This window comes from Mustela nivalis (genome assembly GCF_964662115.1).
Source record: "Mustela nivalis genome assembly, chromosome: 7".
In the NCBI taxonomy this organism is placed as follows: Eukaryota; Metazoa; Chordata; class Mammalia; order Carnivora; family Mustelidae; genus Mustela; species Mustela nivalis.
The window spans coordinates 135900380-135925366 of NC_139026.1; the positions used below are offsets into that span (position 1 = coordinate 135900380).

Consider the following 24987-nt stretch of genomic DNA (forward strand, 5'->3'; position numbering starts at 1 on the left):
CTTCAAAAAAAGATAAAAATCATATAATCATCTCAATGGATGCAGAAATTTGACGAAATTCAACATCTATTAATGATAAAAACTCTCAATTAGGTGTGTTTGGAGGGAAATACCTCAACATAATAAAGGCCATATATAAAAAACCCACAGTTGACATCAGACATAGTGGTGAAAACCTGAGAACTTGTCATTTATGATCAGGAACAAGACAAGGATGCCCACTCTTTCCACTTTTATTAAACATAATACTGGAAGTCCTAGCCACAGTGATCAGATAAGAAAAAGGAATAAGAGGATCTACATTGGTAAAGGAGTTCAACTGTAGCTATTTGCACATGATACTGTACATAGATGACCCTAAAGACTACACCAAAAAAATTAGGAGAACTAATAAGTGAATTCAGTAAAGTTGCAGGATACAAAATAAATACTTAGAAATTGGTTATGTTTCTATACACTAATAATGAAGTAGCAGAAAGAGAAATTAAGAAAACAGTCCAATTTACAAACTGTGCTAAAGAGAACAAAATACCTAGAAATAAACTTAACCAAGAAGGTGAAAGACCTCTACTCTGAAAACTATAAAACACTGATGAAAGAAATTGAAGGTGACACGAACAAATGAAAAAATATTCATGCTCATGGATTGGAAGAATTATTATTGTTAAAATGTCCATACTGCCCAAAGCAATCTACAGAGTCAATGCAATTCCCATCAAATTACCAACAGCATTTTTATACAACTGTAACAGATAATCCTAAAATTTATATGGAACCACAAAAAGCCCCAATTTTGAGAAGGAAAAACAAAGCTGGAGGTATCACAATCACAGATTTTAAGGTATACTACAAAACAACAGTAATCAAAACAGTGCAGTACAGGCACAGAAACAAACACATAGATCAATAGAACAGAACAGAGAACCCAGACATAAACCCACACTTATATGGTCAATTAATCTATGATGAAGGAGGCAAGAATATAAATGCAGAAAAGAAAGTCTCTTCAACAAATGGTGTTGGGGAAATTGGACAGCCACATGCAAAAGAATGAAACTGGACCATTATCTTATACCATATACAAAAATAAATTCAAAATGGTTTAAAGACTTACACGTGAGACTTAAAACCATAAAAACCTTAAAAGAGAATATAGGTAGTAATTTCTTTGTCATCAACCTTAATGACATTTTCTAGATCTGTCTCAAAACAAAAATCTGTCTCTCTAAAGAAAAATAAACTACTGGGAGTTCATCAAAATTAACGCTTTTGCACAGCAAAGAAAACTACCAAACAAAAAGGCAACCTACTGAATGGGAGAAGATATTTGCAAACGACAGACCCAATAAGGGGTTAATATCCAAAATACATAAATAACTTCTACAACTCAACACCAAAAAAAAAAAAAACAAAAACAAAACCCCAAATGATCCAATTTAAAAATGTGCAGAACACCTGAATAGACATTTTTCCAAAGAAGAAATATGGATGGCCAACAGGCACCTGAACAGATGCTCGAGATCACTAAGGATCCAGAAAATGCAGATCAAAACCACAAGGAGATATCATCGTACACCTGCCAGAATGGCTAAAATAAAAAAGACAAGAAATATTAAGTGTTGGTGAGGATCTAGAGAAGGAACCCTCGTGCACTGTTGGTGGAAACGCAAGCGGGTGCCGCCACTGTGGAAAACAGCATGGAGGTTCCTCCAAAAATTAAAAATAGAATTACCACGTGATCCAATCATTCCACTACTTGGTATTTGCCCAAAGAAAACAAAACACCTGCTCCAAAAGACTTACACACCCCTATGTTTATTGAAGCACTATTTATAACAGCCAAGATATGAAAGCAACCTGAGTGTCCGTCAATACAGGAATAAAGAAGATGATATATAAAATATATAAAATGGAAAAAAAGAAATATTGTGCATCCATAATATGGATGGACATAGAGGGTATTACTGTAAGTGAAATAAATCAGACAGAGAATACCATATGATTTCAATCATAGGCAAAGTCTAAAAAAACAAAACAAATGAATAAACATTGGTGATGGGCCAAATGGGTATGAGGAGTGGGAGATACAGGTTTCCAGTTACAGAGTGAATGAGTCACAGGAATAAAAGGCATAGCACTTTTATTATAAGTGCTATAATAAAACAATAAAACAATATTCCAATATTGTTTGTGTGGGGACAGACAGTGAACCTTCTGGAAAGCACAGCACATATAGTACACCCAAAACTAATGTAAGATGGTGTGCCACCTGCACTCAAATAAATAAATAAATAAACCCAACAGATCAAGAGGTCCTATAAATCAATAAGAAAAAGATAATTAACTAAAAGGAAAATCCAGGCCATCTGCCCAACAGAACTAGCATGTGAGCTTTGGATGTCATCTGAATGTTTCCAGTAGCCATGCTCAAATTAGGGAAAGCAGCATGTCTATATTATAATTGAATATATGATCCATATGAAAATGTTAGCAAGAGATTTTACACTCTTTTCCTTAGACTAAGTCTTTGGAATCTCTTGCGTATTTTTTACTAACGGCACATCTCAGCTGAGGCTGGCCACATGTCCAGAGCTTGACAGCCGTGTTTGGCTAGTGCCTGCCACTCCTGACTGCACAGGTCGAAGCAATTCACAAAAGCAATATAAATGGCCAAAAGACCAAACTCTGCCCCACCTCTAGCACCACGGGCGTGCCCATAAGAGAAACAAGTGGAGACCACACTTCACCCACCACACTGACAAACACGGAAAGAACAGAAATTATTAGAAGCTAGTCCTAGGCACAAAGAATTCTATTACACGATTGCAACAGCAACAGGAAAAGGAGGAAAGAAACAAACAGGAGGGAGGGAACGAAACGGCTCAGGAAGCAGATGGGGGAAGCAGGCTAGAGTGCATTCGTGCACCAGAAACGGTACAGAGACTCCAAATAATTACTTGAACTATAGGTACTGATATGGAAAGCGCCTTAAAAAATAACAACAGAGAGAAACGAATTTGTGGAAATTTTTAGGTAATCGGATTTATATAATATAAATCATTTTTTAGGTTGTGTATGTATATGTATATATATGCATATGTTTCTAAATGCATAGACCATTATCGGAAAGGATAATAACTCAAAATATTAATAGGTAGGGGGTGCCTGGTGTCTCAGTGGGTTAAAGTCTCTGCCTTTGGCTCAGGTCATGATCCCAGGGTCCTGGGATCGAGCCCCACATCGGGCTCTCTGCTCAGTGGGGAACCTGCTTCCCTTCCTCCCTCTCTGCCTGCTTGTGATCTCTGTCGAATAAATAAATAAACTCTTTAAAAAATATATTTATAGGAGGGTCCTGCAATAGGGGATGGGGGGACGGGCTGGTTGATAGTGGAGAGAGAGAGTTTCTTTTACGTGATGTGTAAATTTCTGCGGTAAGTACACGCTAGACTTGAAACTGGAGGAGGTTTTCTTTTTAGACATGGGAGGCTCAATAAGCCACAATTAAGAATTCAAACTTCTCTAGCATCCATGTTCCACGGAGCTGGTTCTCTCAATTTTTCTTGTCCTTGAGAATGTGCTGAGTTCACTCTGGGGAGTGAGCGCTTGCAATATGTATTTTGACGGTTGTTGTAAATATTGCGTGATCAGTAGCTATTTTTTTTCATCATTCCGATCTAAATAGCTCTAAATAACATAATAAATAATATAATAATAAATAATAAATAGCTAATAATTAATAAATAATAAATAGTTTAAATATTATTAAACATAATAAATAATAAATAGCTCTAAATAACACTGAGAGTATTTCACTCCATCCAAATTTGGTATGTCCTTCGACGATCTTCATCCGGACAGATGCTGGAATGCATCAGTGAGCACTGAGAGTATCAAGCTACCCAGACAGGAGCAAGAAGACTCAGTCCACTGAGCATCATCTGAGGAACAGAGAAGTAAACTGCAAACTTTGGTTTTCCTAACAGCAGAGCGAGGTTGGGGGTCTTCATGTCAGCAATCCAAACTGTTAATAAAAGGTGAGATTTAACTGGCGTGTACCTTTTGCTCTTCCTTCATCCTTCCTCGTTTCTTTTACTTCTTTGAGAGAGTGTGTACAAGCAGGGAGAGAGGCAGAGGGAGAAGCAGACGCCCCGCTGAGTAGGGAGCCCAGTGTGGGGCTCAATCCCAGGACCCTGAGATCGTGACCTGAGCTAAAGGCAGACAGATAACCGACTGAGCCACCCCGGCGTCCCTTTCATTTCTTGGAGCCTGGAATGAAGACATGTAATTTCCAAATGGCGACCGGAAGCCACAAGCTAAGGATAGTGTCAAAGTCCCCCAAATATCACCAGACAATCTGCTTAAGAAAGGGATGAAAGATTTACTAGAACTCATTGCAGGAAGGGAGAACAGAACCCTGCCAGCATCTCAGCAGCCATTCTCACTAAACTGTTGTTGGAAATGAGCTGTTGGCCCCAGAGAGCAGACTGTTGCCTCAGGTGTATGGATGTATGGAAATTTCCTGAAGCAATAGGGAAGTTACTTATTGGTCCCAGTCCTTTCCTTGAGCCAAGTATTCTAGAAACAAGGACGAGGCATGCTTAGTTGGGCATTTCCACGCTGAGTCTTTGTTGTCAAATGCTCATCTTTTAACCCAGCCGTGGTCATCAGCAGTCTCAGTTCTCATTCTTACTATCTATATGGCCGATTGTAGGTGGTTGCTGTTCTCAGTGGTGAGTGGGAGTCTAAAAGGAATCTGGGTACATTAAAACGGAACGGCTGAGCAAGCTCTGGAGTTCCCAGATTTCTTAGTATATGAAAAAAATGTGTATTTAAGCCAACGTAGTTAAGTTTGCCTTACAGGCAGCAAAATTCAATTTGTAATTGATAAACCTTGAGAAGGAAGAGTGTTAAGAAGCCCCAGGCTCTTAAGGAATTTTCTGCAAAGAGAGAAGTGACCATGGGCCAAGGATGAAAGCCTTCTCAGCCATGCTAAGGAGATTGATTGGGTTTGATCTGGGGCACGAGGGAGTCCCTTAAGAATTATGGGTCCAGGGGCACGTGAGTGGCTCAGTGGGTTGAGCCTCTGCCTTCGGCTCGGGTCATGATCCCAGAGTCCTGGGATGGAGCCCCACATTGGGCTCTCTGCTCTGCAGGGAGCCTGCTTCCTCCTCTCTCTCTGCCTGCCTTTCTGCCTACTTGTGATCTCTGTCATATAAATAAAGAAAAAATCTTAAAAAAAAAAAAAAAAAAGAATTATGGGCCCAGCACGCTTCCGCTGCACCACTCTGCTCCTTAAGAATTAGTTAAAAAGTGACATGACCGGATCTGTGTTTTGGAAAACTCTGATGGCATTTTCGGGTATAAATCAGAGAGAAGCAAGACGGAAGTCAAGAAGACCCACTGCGGCAACAACCAAAAAAAAAGGACAAGAATCAGAGTTCCACCCCTCCCCCCACTTGTGCGGGCTCACTCTCTCTCATAAATGGGTGAAGAAATCTTTTAAAAGTATATATGTCCACAGTCTCTACATACTCTAAGTAAGCCAGACCGGAAGAATGACATATCCTACTTCTGCCTGCCATAGTCCTTCTTCAAATACATACACCATGTCTTTACCCTGTGTCCGTTCATTCTCTTACTCAACTGGGGTAACTCTGCACTGTCATTTTGCCTTCCTAGCTCCGGGATCCCCAGCAACCATTTCGTATCTCAGTAAGAGGAAGACCTCTGTCTTTGTCCTTGGCCTGTGCGAGGGCACTGTGACAACGTTCCTCCAGCGGTCTTCCTCTTCTCTTTTAGAAACTCTTTAAGTAATAGATGGTCAGTTAGCCAACTCCTGAAATTCTTCTTCTCTCACGTCGGTTGGCATCATGGGCTGTAGTGAAGCTGCCGCTTGGAATCATCCCATAGATCGCATGATGGGGATCTCTACAGCTGACCTCTTGGGAGCGCATTAGAAACAACAAATTGTCCTTTGAATTGTCCTATGGTCTGTCCCATTTTCCAGCCCCCCCCCTTTTTTTAAAAAAAAACAAACATCTGTTGAATTCCTTCTATCCATCTGGAACCATAATGGAAGCAGCAGACACTAGACAGTACTGTTTCCTCTAACCTTTTGGACTCCCTGATAGGCATGTCCTTCATTCTCAGTTCCTCTCTGCATCATTTCCTCCGTGACTGGCCCCTTGCCCAGCATGGTCCCTCCCTGTCCCAACCCTGTGCCTTCCTTCCTACACTGTACACACTGCTGCCCTCCCCAAGCTTCCAGATCTTTCTTCTCCAGTTTCATCCCCAATTCCTCAGTCACTTGCCTCCCTGACATCCCCAGTCCTCTCAGAACAGCAGTCAGCTCTCCGTCACATCACACCTTCCCTTTCCAAAATGAGTGGCATATTTTACTTTTTATAAAAATAGAACATGATGGACCCCTGGGTGGTTCAGTGCGTTAATCCTCTGCCTTCGGCTCAGGTCATGATCTCAGGGTCCAAGGATCGAGCCCTGCATCGGGCTCTCTGCTTGGCAGGGAGCCTGCTTCCCCCCCCTCCCCCGCGCCCGCCTCTCTACCTACTTGTGATCTCTGTCTGTCAAATAAATAAAATCTTCTTTAAAAAATAGAATATGAAAGAATAGGGGTTCCTGGGAGTCTCAGTCAGTTGAGCGTTCAACTCTTGGTTTCAGCTCAGGTCACGAGATCAAGCCCGCCTCTGCAGGATCAGTGGGATTCTCTCCTTCTCCCTCTGCCCCTCCCTCTCCATGCCCACGCTCCCTCTCTCTCCCAAAGTAAATAAATAAATCTTTTAAAAAAGAGAAAATCTTATAAAAAAAGATAAAAAAGAATATATATCATAAATATTCTATATTATGTACATATAATACAGTTTAGATATAGGGATGCCTGGGTGGCTCAGCTGGTTAAGCATCAGCCTTCGCCTCAGGTTGTGATACCAGCGTCCTGGGATGGAGCCTTACATCCTGCTCCCTGCTCCACAGGGAACCTGCTCCTTCCATACTCCCTGCTTGTTCTCCCTCTCTCTCTCTGTGTCAAATAAATAAAATCTTTAATATAGGGGTGCCTGGGTGGCTCAGTGGGTTAAGCCTCTGGGATCAAGCCCCGCATCAGGCTCTCTGCTTGGTGGGGAGCCTGCTTCCCCCCTTCTCTGCCAGCTGCTCTGCCTACTTCTGGTCTCTCTCTCTCTCTCTCTCTGAGTCAAATAAATAAATAAAATCTTTTAAAAAATCTTTAATATAGATATGTATGATATGCTTCTGTGAAACACACATTGAAAATAAGAAAAATTAAAGATATTTTAAATCTTTGAATCCCAGACCTAAATATGCTTCATGGATACACTCAATCATCAGTGTTTCAGTGAACTAGTAAGAGAAAACCATTCCTTCTGGTTAAAAAAACAGCCGAGGGTGCCTGGGTGGCTCAGTTGGTTAAGTGTCTGCCTTCTGCTCGGGTTGTGGCCCCGGGGTCCTGAGATTGAGCCCCACATCGGACTCCCTGCTCAGTGGAGAGCCTGCTTCTCCCTCTCCCTCTCCCCATGTTTGCTCTCTCTCTCTCTCTGTCTGTCACATAAATAAATAGAATCTTTAAAAAAAAAAAAAAGAAAAAAGAAAAGTTAGAAACAACAGCCAATATCTATACTATTTTGTATTTCTTTTTAAAGATTCTATTCATTTACCTGACAGAGATCATAAGTAGGTAGAGAGGCAGGCAGAGGGGTGTGGGGGGTAAGCTGGCTTCCTGCAGAGCAGAGAGCCCGATGCGGGGCTCAATTCCAGGACCCTGGGATCATGACCTGCACCGAAGGCAGAGGCTTTAACCCACTGAGCCACCCAGGTGCCCCTATACTATTTTGTATTATGCAGTATTTTTCTTTTCAGAATGACAAATTTGCTTTACTTTGCCCCCTAAAAGCCCCATTAATCTTTTGAAACCTTTTGTAGATAGATAACTAAATATTAATTAGATTATTTAAAAACAAACCCCAATAAAAACAAACATCAATCTGTTTTAATAAAGAATTCTCTAGTGGTCCCTGTGTGGCTCAGTTAGTTAAGCATCCAACACTTAATTCTTGATTTTGGCTCAGATCATGATTGCAGGGTCCTGAGATGGAGCCCCACATCTGGCTCTGTGCTCAGTGGGGAGTCTGCTTCTCCTTCTTCTTTTACCCCTGCCCCCGGCTCTCTATCTCTCAAATAAGTAAATACACGTTAAAAAAATTCTCCAATAACGATTGGCCAATATCCAACAATAATTTGTTTTGTAGTTTAATCGATGATACCATTTAAAGGTCCTCTATTTTCTTGTCAAAGTAAAAAATAAAATCCAATGAACTCAAGAATAAAAGAATAAAAACAGACCACAATCTGACAAACAGATCAATAGAACCAAATAGAAATTCTAGAAATAAAGCCGCACATACAGGGTCAATTGATTTTCAACAACAACAATAAAAACCTTCTAGAAGAAAATGTTCATGACCTTGGGCTAGACAATGTTTTCTTAGATAAAATCCATAAAAGAAAAAATTAATAAATTGGACTGCATAGAAATTAGGAACTTCTGTTCTTTGAAAGCCATTGTAATAGTAATATAAAGATAAACCCCAAACTGGAAGAAAACATTTGCAAACCATGTATCTGATAAAGGTCTCATATCCAGAAAATACAAGGAACTCTCAAAACTCAATAAAAAGAAAGTAAACATTACAGGGGTTTTTTTTAAAGATTTTATTTATTTATTTGACAGACATCACAAGTAGGTGGAGAGGCAGGCAGAAAGAGAGAGAGAGAGGAGGAAGCAGGCTCCCTGCTGAGCAGAGAGCCCAATGCGGGGCTCGACCTGGGATCATGACCTAAGCTGAAGGCAGAGGCTTTAACCCACTGAGCCACCCAGGCTCCCCAACATTATAGTTTTTAAAATGGGCAGAAGAGTTGAACAGACACTTCACCAAAGGAAATATATGAATGGCAAACAAACACACAGAAGACATTCAAATCCCAAGTCACTGGTAAAATGGAAATTAAAACCACAATGCGATACGACTGCCTGCTTACATGAAGGGTTGAAATTCAAGATCCAGGTCGTACCAAGTGCTGGAGCAGATGTGGAGTATGTGGAACTCACACATGCTGCTAGGGAGAATGCAAAACAGTACCACTGCTTTGGAAAACATCACATACGAATGATTTCTGGCTTGACTGGTAATAGCCTTAAATTGGAAACAACTCAAAGGTCCATCAATAGGTGAATGGATATATCGCGGTTATCTATGCAATGGGGCATTGTCCAGCATTTAAAAGGAACGAACTATTGGTACACACAACAGCCAGGATGAATCCTAAAATAATGATACTGAATGAAAGAAATCAGACAAAGGAAGAGTACATACTGTAGGATTCTACTTACATAAAATTCTAGGGAATGCAAATTAATCTGTAATGACTAAAAAGCAGATCGGTGGTTGCCTGGGGAGTGAATGGACAGGGGCAGGAAGGAGAAACCTTAAGAGAAAGTGAGAAAACTTTGAAGGGTGGTGGATATATTCATTATCTTGACTGTGGTGATGACATCACTCATGTAAGCATGTATATATATGTGAAAAGGTATCAAATTGTATACTCTAGAATATATGAATATTATTTATCATAATATTATTTATTCTTTATTTTTATTTATTATTTGCTTATTTATTTTATTATTTATTATTATTTATCATAATATTATTTATCATATTTCAATTGCAACTATAATTAAGGTGTAAAAAAAATAGCCAGACAAGATGGTATCGGGAAGGAGACAAACCATAAGAGATCCTTAATCTCACAAAACCAGCTGAGGGTTGCTGCGGGGAGGGGGGGAGGGGGGAGAGGGTGGTTGGGTTATGGACATTGGGGAAGGTGTGTGCTATGAAGTGTGTAAACCTGGTGATTCACAGACCTATACCCCTGGGGTTAATAATACATTATATGTTAATTTAAAAATTTTAAAAATTTAAAAAAATAGCCAGAGCACTTGTTAATATCATGTCATTTAATCCATCTAAGAAAGAAGTCTGTTATTGAACTCTATTTTTGCAATTAGTGTAATTTTTTTTTAAGATTTTATTTGTTTAAATTGACAGAGAGAGACAGCGAGAGAGGGAACACGAGCAGGGGCAGTGGGAGAGGGAGAAGCAGGCTTCCTGCTGAGCAAGGGGACTGATGCGGGGCTGGATCCCAGGACCCTGAGATCATGACCTGAGCTGAAGGCAGACCTTAACGACTGAGCCACCCGGGCACCCCTCGTGTAATATTCTAAGTGAAAGCTTGTACACTGATGATTTGTTTGATCTAATCATTTTGTTCATATGTAGTAAACAATGTCTTTAATCAGTATAAATAATTCTGATGCTGAAATGTTACTGTTCTGGCCTGTACTCTTTTCCTCTCTTTCCCCCTCCTCTTGTGCTCCTGAACTCTAGAATGTTGTCCGAATCTACTTATTTGATTCCATGCGTTCATTCAAATTTCGTGAAGGTCCTGTCATATTGCTTATACGTGTAGGGTCTGAGAGGACAAAGATGAGTCCAGCCATGAGTCTAAGGATTTATTGCCGGCATCGTGCTGTGTAAATAGCAGCTAATTTCAAAGAATACTTTATGTGCGTATTATCTTTGGAAGACGACATTGTATATTATCTGATTTTTGTATTTTTATTAGTCCACGGACATTCCTGTGACGATGAGGCAGGTATCAGACTCTTAACTGCAGGCAAAAGGACAACTACACCAGGGAGAGTTAGGAGCGCTGACTTGGACCAATAGAATGCTGATAGGTTCCAGGACTCACCAACCACCCAAGGAGTCACACAGGGTCCCACACTGATGGCGCCCATCCTAGGTCCCTTGGGTAAGTGAGGAATAGTGGCGACCTCCATCTCTATTAGTTAGCGTTCTCCAGAGGACCAGAACCAAGAAGACATAGATACATAAATAGATAGATGATATAACATAGATATAGGAAAAATTAAATTATATCATATATCATGTATATGGAGAGATTTGTGATAGGAATTGGCTCATGTAATTATAGAGGCCAAGAAGTCCCACCATCTGTGTCTGAGAAGCAGGTGCTGTAGGTCAGTCTGAGTCTGAAGGCCTGAGAACCAGGCAGCAGCCATGTCTGAGGGGAGGCAAAGATGAGGTCCTGACGTCAACAGAGAAAGCAAATTCATCCTTCTTTCACCTTTTTGTTCCCCTTAGGGGATTAGCTAATGCCCACCCACACTGGGAAGGGCCACGGGCTTTATTCAGCTCATCCGTTCCAATGTTAATCTCTTCTGGAAGAGCCCTCACAGACACATCCAGAAATATTGCTCGTCCACTGTCTGGGCATCCCTTAATGCGGCCAAGTTGACACCTGACATGAACCAGCACGCCATCAAGGCAGCAATCTGGAGGTCTGTAAATAAGGCGTGGGTAGTAGGCTACCCAGAGGCGATCATGGAAAATGGGGGAACTTCATACTCAGGACCAGTTTTCTGTGGGCAAAAGAGGGGGCTGTCCCAGAGCCCATGTGAGAGGGTCCTGCAACATGATTCATAAAATAGTCCAAAAGAAGAGTAAAATAGGGGCACCTGGGTGGCTCAGTCAGCCGTTAAGAATCTGCCTTCAGCTCAGGTCATGATCTCAGGGTCCTGGGATCAAGCCCCGCATCAGGCTCCCTGCTCAGTGGGAAGCCTGCTTCTCCCTCTCCCACTCCTCCTGCTTGTGTTCCCTCTCTTGCTGTCTCTTTCACTGTCAAATAAATAAATAAAATCTTTAAAAAGAAAAAAGAAAAGAAAATATGCTGTCTTTTAACTACTGACATCATTGAATAATAAAACAAAAAATGAACAATTAGCCAACTGAATGATTATAATTAAGAAACCTTTCCTAATATGAAGATTGCTGTGATGATTTCTTACACTAATTATTTTGAAAAGCTTAAATGAAACGAATAAAAAAAACCCTGAAAGTTGAAACAAAACCTAAATCTACTTGCAAGTATGAACCTCTCATGTAACTCAGCCTTGATTTATAAACAATACTGAAATATTTGCAAGCTGAAAATGCTTAAACCATGTTTTTAATAAATATTTTAACAGTGCAATTAAAAAAAAAATCCCAATGCAGGAGGCAAATATAGGGACATTAAAAGGGCTTTTATCCTAAGCCTTCCCGTGGGTCTCTGTAAAGGTTTAGGAAGACTCTGTTGCTGAACTAATGAACCCTGCAGACTTCTCAGTGTGTTTCAGTCTCAGGTTATGGGACACAAAATCCAGAACTTTCTCTCCCCTAATGCCTGCTGCGGGGGAGAGAAATTATGGAAGAAGGAGAAGTTAAAGGAGAAACTAAGGAAGGAGAATAAGGAAGAAAAAAGATAAGCAAGAAGTTGGTGGAGGAATCAAACGAAAAAGGTTGAGAAAAAAGGGAGAAAGGGAAAAAGGGAGAAGAAGAAGAAAGTAGGATGCAAAGAACGTAGGAAGGAAACTGGAACCCCGGCTGTCTGCGTGGAGAGGTTTACACATGATTTGCTTTTACCTTTACAGATGGGGACACGTGATCTGGGGCTTATCGAGTTTCCCTTTCATGAACACTGTTTAAAAAGCTAGAAAATCAGGGCTCCTGGGTGACTCAGCGGGTTAAGCCTCCAACCTGGGTTTTGGCTCAGGTCATGATCTCAGGGTCCGGAGATGGAGCCCTGTGCCGGGTTCCACGCTGGCTGTGGCGCCTGCTTCAGATTCTCTCTCTCTCTCTCTCTCCCTCTGCCCCTCCCCTCCCATTACCCCCTCCTTCCACTCCTCTCCCTATGGCTCACACGCACGTTCCTCTCTTGCTCTCTAAAAATTAAAAAAAATAATAAAAATTAAAAAGTTTACAAATAGGGACGCCTGGGTGGCTCAGTTGGTTAAGCGGCTGCCTTCAGCTCAGGTCATGATCCCAGCGTCCTGGGATCGAGTCCCACATCGGGCTCCTTGCTTGGCGGGGAGCCTGCTTCTCCCTCTGCCTCTTCCTGCCACTCTGTCTGCCTGTGCTTGCTCTCGCTTCTCTCTCTATGACAAATAAATAAAATAAAATCTTAAAAAAAAAAAAAAGTTTACAAATAAATAAATAAATAGAAATTCTTAGCATTTTCCTTTACTTCCCTCTCTGCCTCTTCTTGCCCAGCCACAACATTAACCTCAAACTAGGTAGAGCAGGAAAAGAGAGGAATGAGAGAAAGAAGCAGAGGGATATCTGGAAATTGCAGAGAGTCCCTAATGGGCGGTGGGTTCTCACAGAGAACATCACCAGAACATTCTCCTGGAAGAGCTGAGCCTAATTGGAAACCCTCTTGTGACATCAGCAGCTGAGACCACTGCCAGTTTCAAAAGTATAAGCCAAATGCATGTAGACACGTGGCCTCCTGGCTTTTGGGGCTGCCGTAACCTATCTGCTCTCCACAGGGGTTTTCCTTTGGAGAGCAAACTTCTTGCCAAACCGTCTTTCAGCCAAAAATCATTTTCCTCTAATTCACAGGAAAAAGAGGAAAACAGAATCCCACCCATCCTTTTCTGAACTGATTATTTTCCACTTGGAATTAACGAGCTTTCCACAGTGAGGTCAAGTTGCTTGGTTCAGATAACAAAATTGCACTTTTGCTTCACACGAGACAATTCAGACTGATGTGGATCTCAGCTGTTTGGGGACGAAGCCCTTTGCATGACCAAAAAGAAGGAATGCCACTGTTACAAGTTAGATACAAGCTAGACTTGAAGTTCCCTCCAAATTTATCTGCCCATCACTGACAGAGGAATTCACAGTGAAAAGCTTAATATTCACTCAGGGTATTTCAGATACAAATCTGTATTTGAAACGTCTTCCTGTGGCTGGCCAGTGTTTCAGAACCTGCACTGAAAACATTAGAGAGAAGAGCGGTGATTCTGGGACAGATATCCATTTCTGGCCCATACTACACACGCGGCAAACCTCCTGGGCAAAGCCACACCTCCCAGGGACATGGTACCAGGGGCATCTACCAAGTGGACAGATGTGAGCCCAGGCACCTGGCCATCACTGAGACTTCTGCCCTACAAGCAGCGACCGACAGACAAGACAGACAGAGAGAGGCCCAAGGGTAGAAATTCCTCTCTAGAGTTCCCACCAAGTGGGAGTTCTTTTTTTTTTTTTCTTTTTTTAAGATTTTATTTATTTATTTGAGAGAGAGCACAAGCAGCGGGAGTGGCAGGCAAAGGGAAAAGCAGGCTCCCTGCTTAGCAGGGAGCCTAATGTGGGACTTGACCCCAGGACCCTGGGATCATGACCTGAGCTGAAGGCAGAGGCTTTAACCCACTGAGGCACTCAGGAGCCCCTCAGGCACATATTTAATGAAAATACCCAAATCTGCAGGCACAATGACATTATCTTCTTTGGAAAAGAAGAGGAATAGTGAGCTTCTGCTTCCTGCCCACCTGAAGAGATGCCCAGACCTAGTTCAAAGGGTCGGGGAATGGTAATGAAGGGTTTGGAGAGGAATAGGGCACACAAAGGAAAAATCTTGGCTCAGCCAAGGACAGGAGGCCAGGAGGCCAACAAACCAGGAGGCCTCTCTTCCACAGTGGGACTTGGGGTGTTGAAATAAAAATGATTACTTTTCAAATGATTACTTTTCAAATGATCATTATAAAACACAAACATTTTTCATTGGTAAGCATGAGTATAATCTGACGAATGTGTAGTTTTATAGACGAAGATGAACAGGTCAGGAAGTAGCCATGTTACATGGATCAATTGCGAGCGATTTTCATTTTGTTATATGTCTCATTAAGTCCTGGAAGATGGTGACACCAGTAAGAAGGGGACCAGAACAGATCCTGAAGCAACGCATGGGTCACCTTCACCTCTGTGCAGGGCCAAGGAGTAAAATTACATGCAAAAGAAAGAAAGGAAGAAAAAAAGAAGAAATCCCTATGAAACACCAGTGTCCTATTGCAGAAGGCAAGTTTACATGAGGAAAAAAGTTCATTCATTCAACAAGTATTTATTGAACACCTACTATGTGCTTAGTCAGATGGCTGAGGGTGTAACAGCCATCAAAACAATGTTCTCCTGTTTATGGGCCTTTGGTCTAGTGGAGGAAACACACAGTAAACAAATAAACAAGGCAGTGTTTGGTGGAGAGAGATAATATGAATAAAATTAAGTGGAGTAAGGTAAAAATGTGTAAGGGTGATGCTATGAAATAGAATGACCAATGAAGGAAGGACTCTGAATAAATGCCTTTCCAGGAGAGCCCTAAATGAAATAAGGAAGGGAGGCATGTGCTGGGTAAAGGAAACTGTGCAAAGGCCCTGAGGCTGCAGTTATATGCTTAAGGCAAGAAGCGTATGCAACAGGAAGTCTGCATGTGCTCCAGGCAAGAAGGCAAGCAGGGCTGGAGTGGAGTTAGTGAGGGTGAGTTCACCTCATCAGACCTCTCCCTTTCAGTAAAGGAACTGAACACAAAAGGGCTAATTACCTAATTAATTTGTAGCTTCTATCCCAAAGGATTATCAGTAACACACTTAGACAGCCCTGAGTGACTTATGTGAGTTCACCTCACTGGTCCGTGGTAGAATCAGGAGAAGTATAGGACTGCTGCTAATCCATCCAGCACCTTTGGGCCAATTAGGAAAATGTGTCTCTTCCTCTTGGAAAATGCCACTTCTCGCTGGCGTGCATGCATTGGCAGACCTTGCCTCCTCAGTCAGGTCCTCCTGGAGCTGGGCCCAACCTGTGCAGCAACACTCAGTGGCCCAGAATCAAGAGTTTCTTGCCTGGACCCTAACACCTCCCCTCCTGATCAGATAATTTCACAAGACATTGGTTTTGTGTTTCAAGTTTTAGCAAATTCGACCTGAGAGCTCATTGTGCGGCTAGTACATGGCCATGTTTCTTGGACTCCCTTTGTCTATGCTGGAAATGGCTGACTCCGGGGAAAAGATGGGTTTGCTTGACCACAGACGGAGGAGGAGCTGCTCCTCAGTTTCTGTTGCTGCTGTCACAAATTACCACACCCGTCGTGGCTGGAAACAACATAAATGTATGACAGTTCTGGAGGTCGGAGGTCCTCAACTCAAGGTGTCAGCAGAGTCCCCTTCCCTCTGGAGGCCGCAGCAGAGAGCTCTTTTCCTTGTCTTTTCCAGCATCTAGAGGCCACCTGCATTCCTCACTTTGTGACTCTATCTTCAGAGGCAGGAGCATAGCGTCTTCAAATTTTTCTTTCTCTCTTCCTCCCCCCATCACCCCTGCCTCCACTGTCACCTCCCCTCCTCTGACTCTGTCAGAGTGTCCTCTCATAGGACACTTGTGAATACATCGGGTCTGCATGGATAATCCAGGATAATCGCCCCATCTCGAGATCCTAAATTTAACCACTTCTGCAAAATTCCTTGGCCATGCTAAGCGACGTGGCAGTTTCCAGGAATTAGGACATGGACAGAGTTGCAGGGGCGTAATTCCATCCACCACAAGATATAATAAGGCAGTCCCATCACTGAGAAATCCCCTTGCCCTAGACGGTTCCTGGTCTTCAAACTTCCTTCAGAGACTCATTCTTCACCCCTGGAAGGCTTTCTGAGTTTTTAAGACTTCACTGGTAAGAGATAAATGGCCGCTGGGAGATATGACAGGGTAAGCTTAATCTGTAGAGATTTCAGCAGGAGAAGGAAGACTGTGGGAAAATGATCTAAAAATATGAGGAGGAGGTGTTTGTGACCTGTAAGCAACAAGCTGTTACTTCCCAGTTTTTGCTAAAAGCCAACTTAGCCTCTGGAGAGAGCGCATGACTAGAAATCTCAAAGTCCAGGCTTTAGCTGTTAACCACCAAAATTGCCCTTTGTTTGTGCCTCGTTTTCCTCATTGTGAACTGAGAATCACAGCTGTCCTCCTGCACTGTGGCTTGGTGTGTGGATGACATTAAAAACCTGTCCATTAGGACAGGATGCCTGGGTGGCTCAGTCAGTTAAGCATCTGCCTTCAGCTCCGGTCCTGGTCCTGGTCCCGGGGTCCCGGGATCCCGGGATCGAGCCTCATGTCAGCTTCTCCCCTCAGCAGGGAGCCTCCCTCTTCCTCTGTCCCTCTGCACCTGTTTCTTCAGGCTCTCAAACAAACACAATTTTTTTTTTATAAACATATATTTTTATCCCCGGGGGTACAGGTCTGTGAATCACCAGATTTACACACTTCTCAGCACTCGCCAAAGCACATACCCTCCCCAGTGTCCATAATCCCACCCCCTTCTCTCAAACCCCCTCCCCCCAGCAACCCTCAGTTTGTTTTGTGAGATTAAGAGTCACTTATGGTTTGTTTCCCTCCCAATCCCATCTTGTTTCATTGATTCTTCTCCTACCCCACTTAAGCCCCCATGTTGCATCACCACTTCCTCATATCAGGGAGATCATATGATAATTGTCTTTCTCTGCTTGACTTATTTCGCTAAGCATGATACGCTCTAGTTCCATCCATGTTGTCGCAAATGGCGAGATTTCATTTCTTTTGATGGCTGCATAGTATTCCATTGTGTATATATACCACATCTTCTTGATCCATTCATCTGTTGATGGACATCTAGGTTCTTACACAATTTTTAAAAAATAAAATAAAACCTATACACGGAAGCCCTTGGACAGGTGTAACACGTGAGAAGAGCGAACACTCTTTTGATAAAGCTGCAACATGACCACTGGCAAGTGCTTTTTTTTTTTTTTTTTTTTTAAGATTTTATTTATTTATGTGACAGAGAGAAATCACAAGTAGATGGAGAGGCAGGCAGAGAGAGGGGAAGGGAAGCAGGCTCCCTGCTGAGCAGAGAGCCCGATGTGGGACTAGATCCCAAGACCCTGAGATCATGACCTGAGCCGAAGGCAGCGGCTTAACCCACTGAGCCACCCAGGTGCCCCTGGCAAATGCTTTTTGACACAGGTGCTCTCATCGCCCCCACTGAACAGGTGAAGAGACCGTGGCTTGGGTCAGATAACCTGAGAGGGTCCCACAGTGAGGCGGCAGCACGACTGTGATGTGAACTTAATTCTAGAGTCTCTGCTTTTTATCTCAATAGATTATTCTGCGAGTGGGACAGCTGCGGGGCAACTGCAACCCAGCCCGGATCCCAGCGCTGGGCAGGGCACTTGGCTGTGATTACAGAAAGGAGGCGGAAAAGATAAAGCCAAGCTGTCTTTAAAATTAGAAAAAGTGGTAATTTCAAGGCAAATGAGCTTTGCAAAGGGAATAATTGTAGTTGAGGGGTAAGAGCCATTTTAAACTTCAGGCATCTGTGATGCAATCAGCAGGGACCCGCCCTGCCTCCCCGCAACGCCCCTCCCACCTCCCTTCCCCGCCCCCCACTCTAGGGCAGATACTGCAATGGCCAGCTTTAGGCACCACACTTTATTTTGGCTTTTTTGATTATTTTTTAAAGGTTTTATTATTTATTTATTTGCCAGCGAGAGAGAGAGCATGAGCACAAGCAGGGGGAGAGGCAGGCAGAGGGAGAAGCGGGCTCCCTGCTGAGCAGAGAGCCCAGTGCAGGACCCCATCCCAGGACCCTGAGATCATGACCTGAGCTGAAGGCAGTCGCTCAACAACTGAGGCAGCCAGGCATCCTTAGTTTGTTTTTAAGTTATTAAACACTCAAGACTTTAGAAGAGAAGAAAAGAAAAGAAAATCCCAAAGATATCAGAAGGAAGAAAGTAATCTGATTTATGAATGAACATATTAGAAAACCAGGACATCACTCAAATTAACACATTCAAATGGGGCTCCTTTAATAAGAGAACGAGCCCCCTAAAATAGATGAATCCTGAAATTTCCACCAAGAAAAACACAAAAGAAAGAAGAAAAATTAATAAGAAAAAATACAAGAGAAACCACGGGCAGATTAAATAAATGAGACCATTATAAACAACACTTCAATCTAGGCAAATGTAATTTCCAAAAAAAAATTTTTTAAATTGACACTAGAAGAGATGCAAAACAGGAATAAACCCAGTAGGAATGTATTTCCCTGGCCTGGGTCCCATAAAAATCTTCCCATGAACATTTGAGAATGTCGCTCACATCTCTGCAGGCTGAACTCCTACCCCCTGCTTCCTCCTTTCTTTCAACCACCCCGCTTCCCCGCAAGGACCCCTCCCGCTTCAGCCCTTCCTGTATCTCCACTCCCACTCCATCCACCCCAGCACCGACCCCCTGCCCCCTGCACCACCCCACCCCTTGCACAACTCCGGCTCAATTCTGAACAAGCTTCCCTACAGCTTAATGTATTTTTAATTTGTTAATTAGTTGTAAACTCACTGTGTTAATCGTGAACAAAAGCCACGAAAGTCCCTGTTCTCAGATGACACATTTTGAGTGGGTGGGAGGCGGATCATTATTATAGCTCCCGAGGCATGAGGGGAGTGAAGAAAAATAAAGTGGGCCTTGAACCTCCCTGGTGCACGCTCGGCTTCCTGAATCGCTGATGAGTTGCAAGATGGATTTTCCTCTGCCTCTGTAGCTGGGTTTTTATTTTTTGTTTGTTTGTGTGTGTGTGTGTGTGTGTGTGTGTGTGTGTTTTAAGATTATCGGGCATGCTTTAGTCTGATGATCTAGGCTGAAAAGAGTGAAACATAGACATAGCAATACATTTAATTAATCCACATAACAAGCCGGTCAGGTAGATACTATAATGATATCATCACTTTTTTTTTCTCTTTCTCTTTCTTTTTTTTTTTCTTTCTTTCTTTTTTTTAAACGGATGTAGACACTGAGCTGCAGAGATGAAGGGACTTCCTTCAGGTCTCAGGGCTAAGCAGTGGCTGACCTGACATTTGAAGCAGCCTGTGTGTCTCTGGAGTTCATGTTCTTAGTCTGTCCGCACTCCTGCCTGAGGTCACCTTACCCCAGCTCCCGCCACTCTGCTGCACCTGCGCCACTCTTTCCGCATCACAATTTTGGTGCAGTGTCTTTTCAGTCTTTGCTATATTTGTTCAAAAACCATCACTCCGGGCGCCTGGGTGGCTCAGTGGGTTAAGCCGCTGCCTTCGGCTCAGGTCATGATCTCAGGGTCCTGGGATCGAGCCCCACATCGGGCTCTCTGCTCAGCAGGGAGCCTGCTTCCTCCTCTCTCTCTCTGCCTGCCTCTCTGCCTACTTGTGATCTCTCTGTGTCAAATAAATAAATAAATAAAATCTTAAAAAAAAAAAAAAAACCATCGCTCCGCTTTTCCAAGCCTCACCCCTGCATCTCTGCCTTTCTCTTGCTCCTCCCAAGACCCTCTTTTGCCTCTATATATGCCCTTATTTTACCTTTTGAAAATAGGGATCAGAACCCTGCTGTGAAATTAACATGCTTTCTTTTTTGCCCTGCATGGGGCACAGACCTTGGCCATCAGTTGTCTTGAGGTGTCTGTCCGTCTGGGAGGAGAGGAGGATCCTTACTAAAGGAACAGTAGCATAGGAGGGGCATAACCATCTTCTGACATGCAAAACATGACCGTGCCGCAGGAAGGTGGCCTTAATCCCTCCCCACCTCTGTCGTGGCCTTTACCCAGGCAGGCTCTGAAAGACCAACTCTTGGAAGTATAAGAAACAGTGTATGGGGAAAGCCCTTGCCAACTGCAGGTGTCTCAGGGTTACGGGGAACTAGAGTCACAGACAGGAGAGTAGGACTTACGGGTCTGCAAGTAGAGTCAGGAGAGAAGAAAGAGCCTGGCAGACGTCTGTGCTCACAGCCCCCTTCCCACGCTCCACCCCGAAAGAGGGCAAGGGTGTTGGAGGAATGGCCCTGGAGAACTCTGGAAGGCCACCACTCCACGATGCTGCCCCAAGATACAGCTCAGCCACGTCAAGGAAGATTTAGCCGCTGTGAAAAACACCTTTTACAAGACCTTCCTTCTTCCATCTTCCTTGTTTCCCCCTCTCATTTCGTGTGTTCTTAACTGTTCCCCCTTCTACTTCCTCCTCTCATTCTTTACATGTGCACCTTCTCCAAAGTTCTGTCCTCACCGTTTTTCGCCCCCCTTAGTGATCTCACTGTTTCTTATACTATTAATTGTCACCTCCGGGAAGAGGTCTTCCAATCCTCTCTGGGCTCCTGTATGTCTCTCCAAGCCCCTGAGCGTATTTCGACTCTTCTCTCTGCCTGTGATGACAGCTTGATACATTAAGAGCCACACATATTCCCTGTCATCTTCCAAACCACTCCTTCTGCCTTCCTACAAATGCTACTGACATCACCATTCTTCATGAATTTCCCTACATTCCATGCGAGGGAAAAGCCTCAGCTATCCCACACGTGTTTATAATAACTGAGTAGAGGACCTCACACACGCAAGAATCCCCATCTGCCAGATGCCGAGGGCTTTCCGTGTGTTAACTCCCTTCCTCCTGGTAACGGGCCAGTGAAATTGTGACTATGATCGCCACCACTTTATAGCTATGGAAACTAAGGCACCAGGAGGCTGACGTCACACAGTTAGGAAAGGGCAGATGTCGGGATTCGAAACCAGGCAGCCGGTTCGGGAGTCGTTACTCTTCACCTCTGTACTATATCACTGCCCAGCACACTGCCAACAGAGGACGGATATCAGAAATGCATATTGGGGGCCCCTGGGTGGCTCAGTGGGTTAAGCCTCTGCCCTTGGCTCAGGTCGTGATCTCAGGGTCCTGGGATAGAGCCTCACATCAGGCTCTCTGCTCAGCAAGGAGCCTGCTTCCCCCTCTCTCTGCCTGCCTCTCTGCCTACTTGTGATCTCTGTCAAATAAATAAAATCTTTAAAAAATGCATAATGTCATCACCACTATGGAAAACAAATAAGCAAATGAATGATCTAAATAACTACATATAGAAAAAGGACTAGAATTGAAACGTGACCCTGGGTGCAGGGAGACCCAAGAGCAACTTTGCTTTCTACCCTCTTCTCTTCTGATTTTCCAAATTTCCTATTACAAGTATAATGTTCATAATGAAAGCATATCATATATGCAATATATAATTAATACATGATATACTTTATATTTCATTTTATTGGAGAGAAACAGAGAGTATGCAAGAGCAGGGCGGTGGGGCAGAGGGAGAGAAAAACAGACTTCCTGCTTAGTGGGGAGCCCTACGCAGGGCTCGATCCCAGGACCTTGGGATCGTGACCTGAGCCCAAATAAAGAGTTGGACGCTCAACAACGGAGCCACCCAGGTGCCCCGAGATTTCATTATTAAATGAATTTTAAAATTGATTTGATTGCAACCCACTGAAACATGGAAAATGAAATCGCAGCATACCTCTCTCCTCCAAGAACAAAAAAATACCTTGTGGATCTCTAAGACACCTACATCTTCCATTCCGTCCCATGTTCCGGTTCTGGCTGTTATCTGCCATGATACAGTGACTTCTATGTGTATCACCATCCCACACACTAGATTAACTTTTTTAAGACAAAGTTTTCTATCACTTCCTTATTCAAGAGTTTTCTCCTTCTGTTACTCATAGAATTCAATTCAAGCTATGTAGACCAGCGTTAGACTTGCCCACAGCTTGCCCTAACCTTCTTCGTAGTCTTTTCTTCTGTTTTTTTCCTGATATGGTTCCTATGAGCCAATCAGCCCCAGGTCATTCCCTGCCTTGTGCGTCCTGAGCTCTCTCCAGGTCCCAGGTAACCCTGACAGAAGGGAATCGGCAGCCTGAGCCCAGCGTCTGGGCTGTTTGGAATTAGTGCCTGCTTCCCCCTGGTCAGTGTCCGCTCATCTGGTCCGATCTCCCCGGGCTCCTGGGCACTGCCCTGGCATATCCCTTGGTGTTCAGCAACATTGGGAGCCAGGGAGCCGGGAGTGGGTCTCAGCATTGCCAGCTCTCCCAGATCAGCTCTGAGCCTAGTGTGTGGGCTTGTCCTGCTCCGTTCTCTTCTCTCTCTGTTCTGCTTATTTCCGCAACAGAAATGACGACCTCATGTTCTGCACAGCACTTGCCCAGTTTATGCTGTATCCTGCCCAGCCCTCTTGAATTTTTTTTTTAAAATTTTATTTATTTAGTGGACAGACAGAGATCACAAGTAGGCAGAAGGCAGGCGGAGAGAGAGAGGAGGAAGGAGGCTCCTTGAGCAGAGACCCGATGCGGGTCTCTATCCTAGGACCCTGGGATCTGAGCCAAAGGCAGAGGCTTTAACTCACTGAGCCACCAAGGTGCCCCCCTCTTGACTTCTACCTTGGACCAACAACTGAATTTCCCAGCACATTACTCTGCTCACTGAATTAGACCTCCCTTCTTTCAATCACCTGACCCACCTAAGACCCCTGGGTCCTGGGGATAGCATGACTTGACCTACTTAAGGGTCCCCACTGACTCCAAACTCTACTGCCTCACACCCTCTCTGCCAGACCTGCTCCATCATTCCACCAGCTTTAGGTTGCCAAAATTTCACATAAGGTACGGGGGTGGGGGAAATTCTTTCTGAGTTTTGACAGTTTCCGTCCAAAAAATCTGTTCTTCAATCTTTTCTGCCCCTTGAGCCTTTAGTGACACTGTTCCTTCTGCCCATAAATCCCTGTGAAGGCTTATAGTCTCTACCCATCATTTTTGTGTGTGTGGTAAAATATGTATAATATAAAATTCACCATGTTAGCCATTTTAAAAAAGATTTTTTATTTATTTATTTGCCAAACAGAGATCATAAGTAGGCAGAGAGAGAGAGAGGTGGAAGCAGGCTCCCCGCTGAGCAGAGAGCCCGATGCAGGGCTCGATCCCAGGACCCTGGGATCATGACCTGAGCTGAAGGCAGAGGCTTTAACCCACTGAGCCACCCAGGCGCCCCATTTTAGCCATTTTTAAGTATATAGTTCAATAGCATTCACATCGTGAATTCACATAGAATTCACATCGTGTCCATTCACATGGAGAGCCATCACTCTATCCATTCCCAGAGGTTTTCATTGTTCCAGAAACTCAGTACCCATTAAATAATAACCCTCAACCCCATGCTTCCTCCCAGCGCCCTGGCTGCCACCACTCTCTCTGAATCTAACGCCTCTTCTAGGTACCTCAGGTGAATGGAATCATATACTGTTTGCTACATTGACTATACTGAAATAGATACAATATCCATTTCATTTTTCATTTTTTTGAAGTATGATTTACATATGATATCACAACACTTCCATGTGTACCACATGGTGATTCAACACTTGTATGCTTTGTGGACTGATAAAAAGTATCCATTTTAAACACCATACCCTTGGGACGCCTGGGCGGCTCAGTCAGTTAAGCATCTGACTTTGGCTCAGGTTATGATCTCAGGGTCCTGGGATGGAGACCCCATCCCTCCCTCCCCTGTGTTATGCTCCCTGCCCAGGAGTCTGCTTTTTCCTCTCCCTCTACCCCTACACCCTCCTCATTTTTGCTCTCTCTCTCTCTCTCTTAAATAAATTAATAAATATTTAAAAATAAAATGCCACATCGTCTAGCAAGCCCCACTACATTATAAGCTTTGGAGAAAACACCATTTTCCTATCCCTAGGATGTCCAGCACAGAGCCTTTCACAAAGTAGGCACCCAGCAAATATTTAACTTACTTAATAGAAGAATGGGAAGTTAATGAGAGAGCATAATCATAAACACAAAAAAAGAATCCTTCACTTCTTCTACCTTTTCTCGGAAAGTAGCCAGTTTTTACTGACTAATTCCCACAATTTTGTTGTAAAAAACCTTCTTGAAGGAAGCACATGTACATTACCTATTGATCAGTTTGCCAAAAATAATGAATCATTGAAATCATCTAGTTATCTAATGGGACTGTGAAGTTGAAATAAGCCAATGCTTTTGTCCAGAAAGAAAAACGGACCCTCGTGAGCGTTATTCCAAGAGTCTTACTTAACTGTGTAATCAGATATCTGATCTTCCAGATGATGGTCTGAATTCTCAGGCATCCTTCTAAGGAGCTACACACTCTGAGCAAAGTTTTTTTAA

General features: G+C 43.4%; 1 protein-coding gene across 4 annotated transcripts in view; it reads right to left on the bottom strand.

Annotated features, from left to right (window-relative positions):
- The window catches only part of LOC309869549 (uncharacterized protein), a 158500-nt gene that overhangs the window by 35785 nt on the left and 97728 nt on the right, over window positions 1–24987 (bottom strand). For 2 of the 4 annotated variants that reach the window (XR_014314248.1, XR_014314249.1), the window contains exon 1: window positions 20706–20872. The exons of 1 other annotated variant lie outside the window; for it this stretch is intronic. The gene's annotated coding sequence lies outside the window, so the exon portion shown is untranslated. Of the gene's footprint in view, window positions 1–20705; window positions 20915–24987 lie in introns of those variants that run through there. One more of the 4 variants, XR_014314250.1, reaches the window with a different exon arrangement.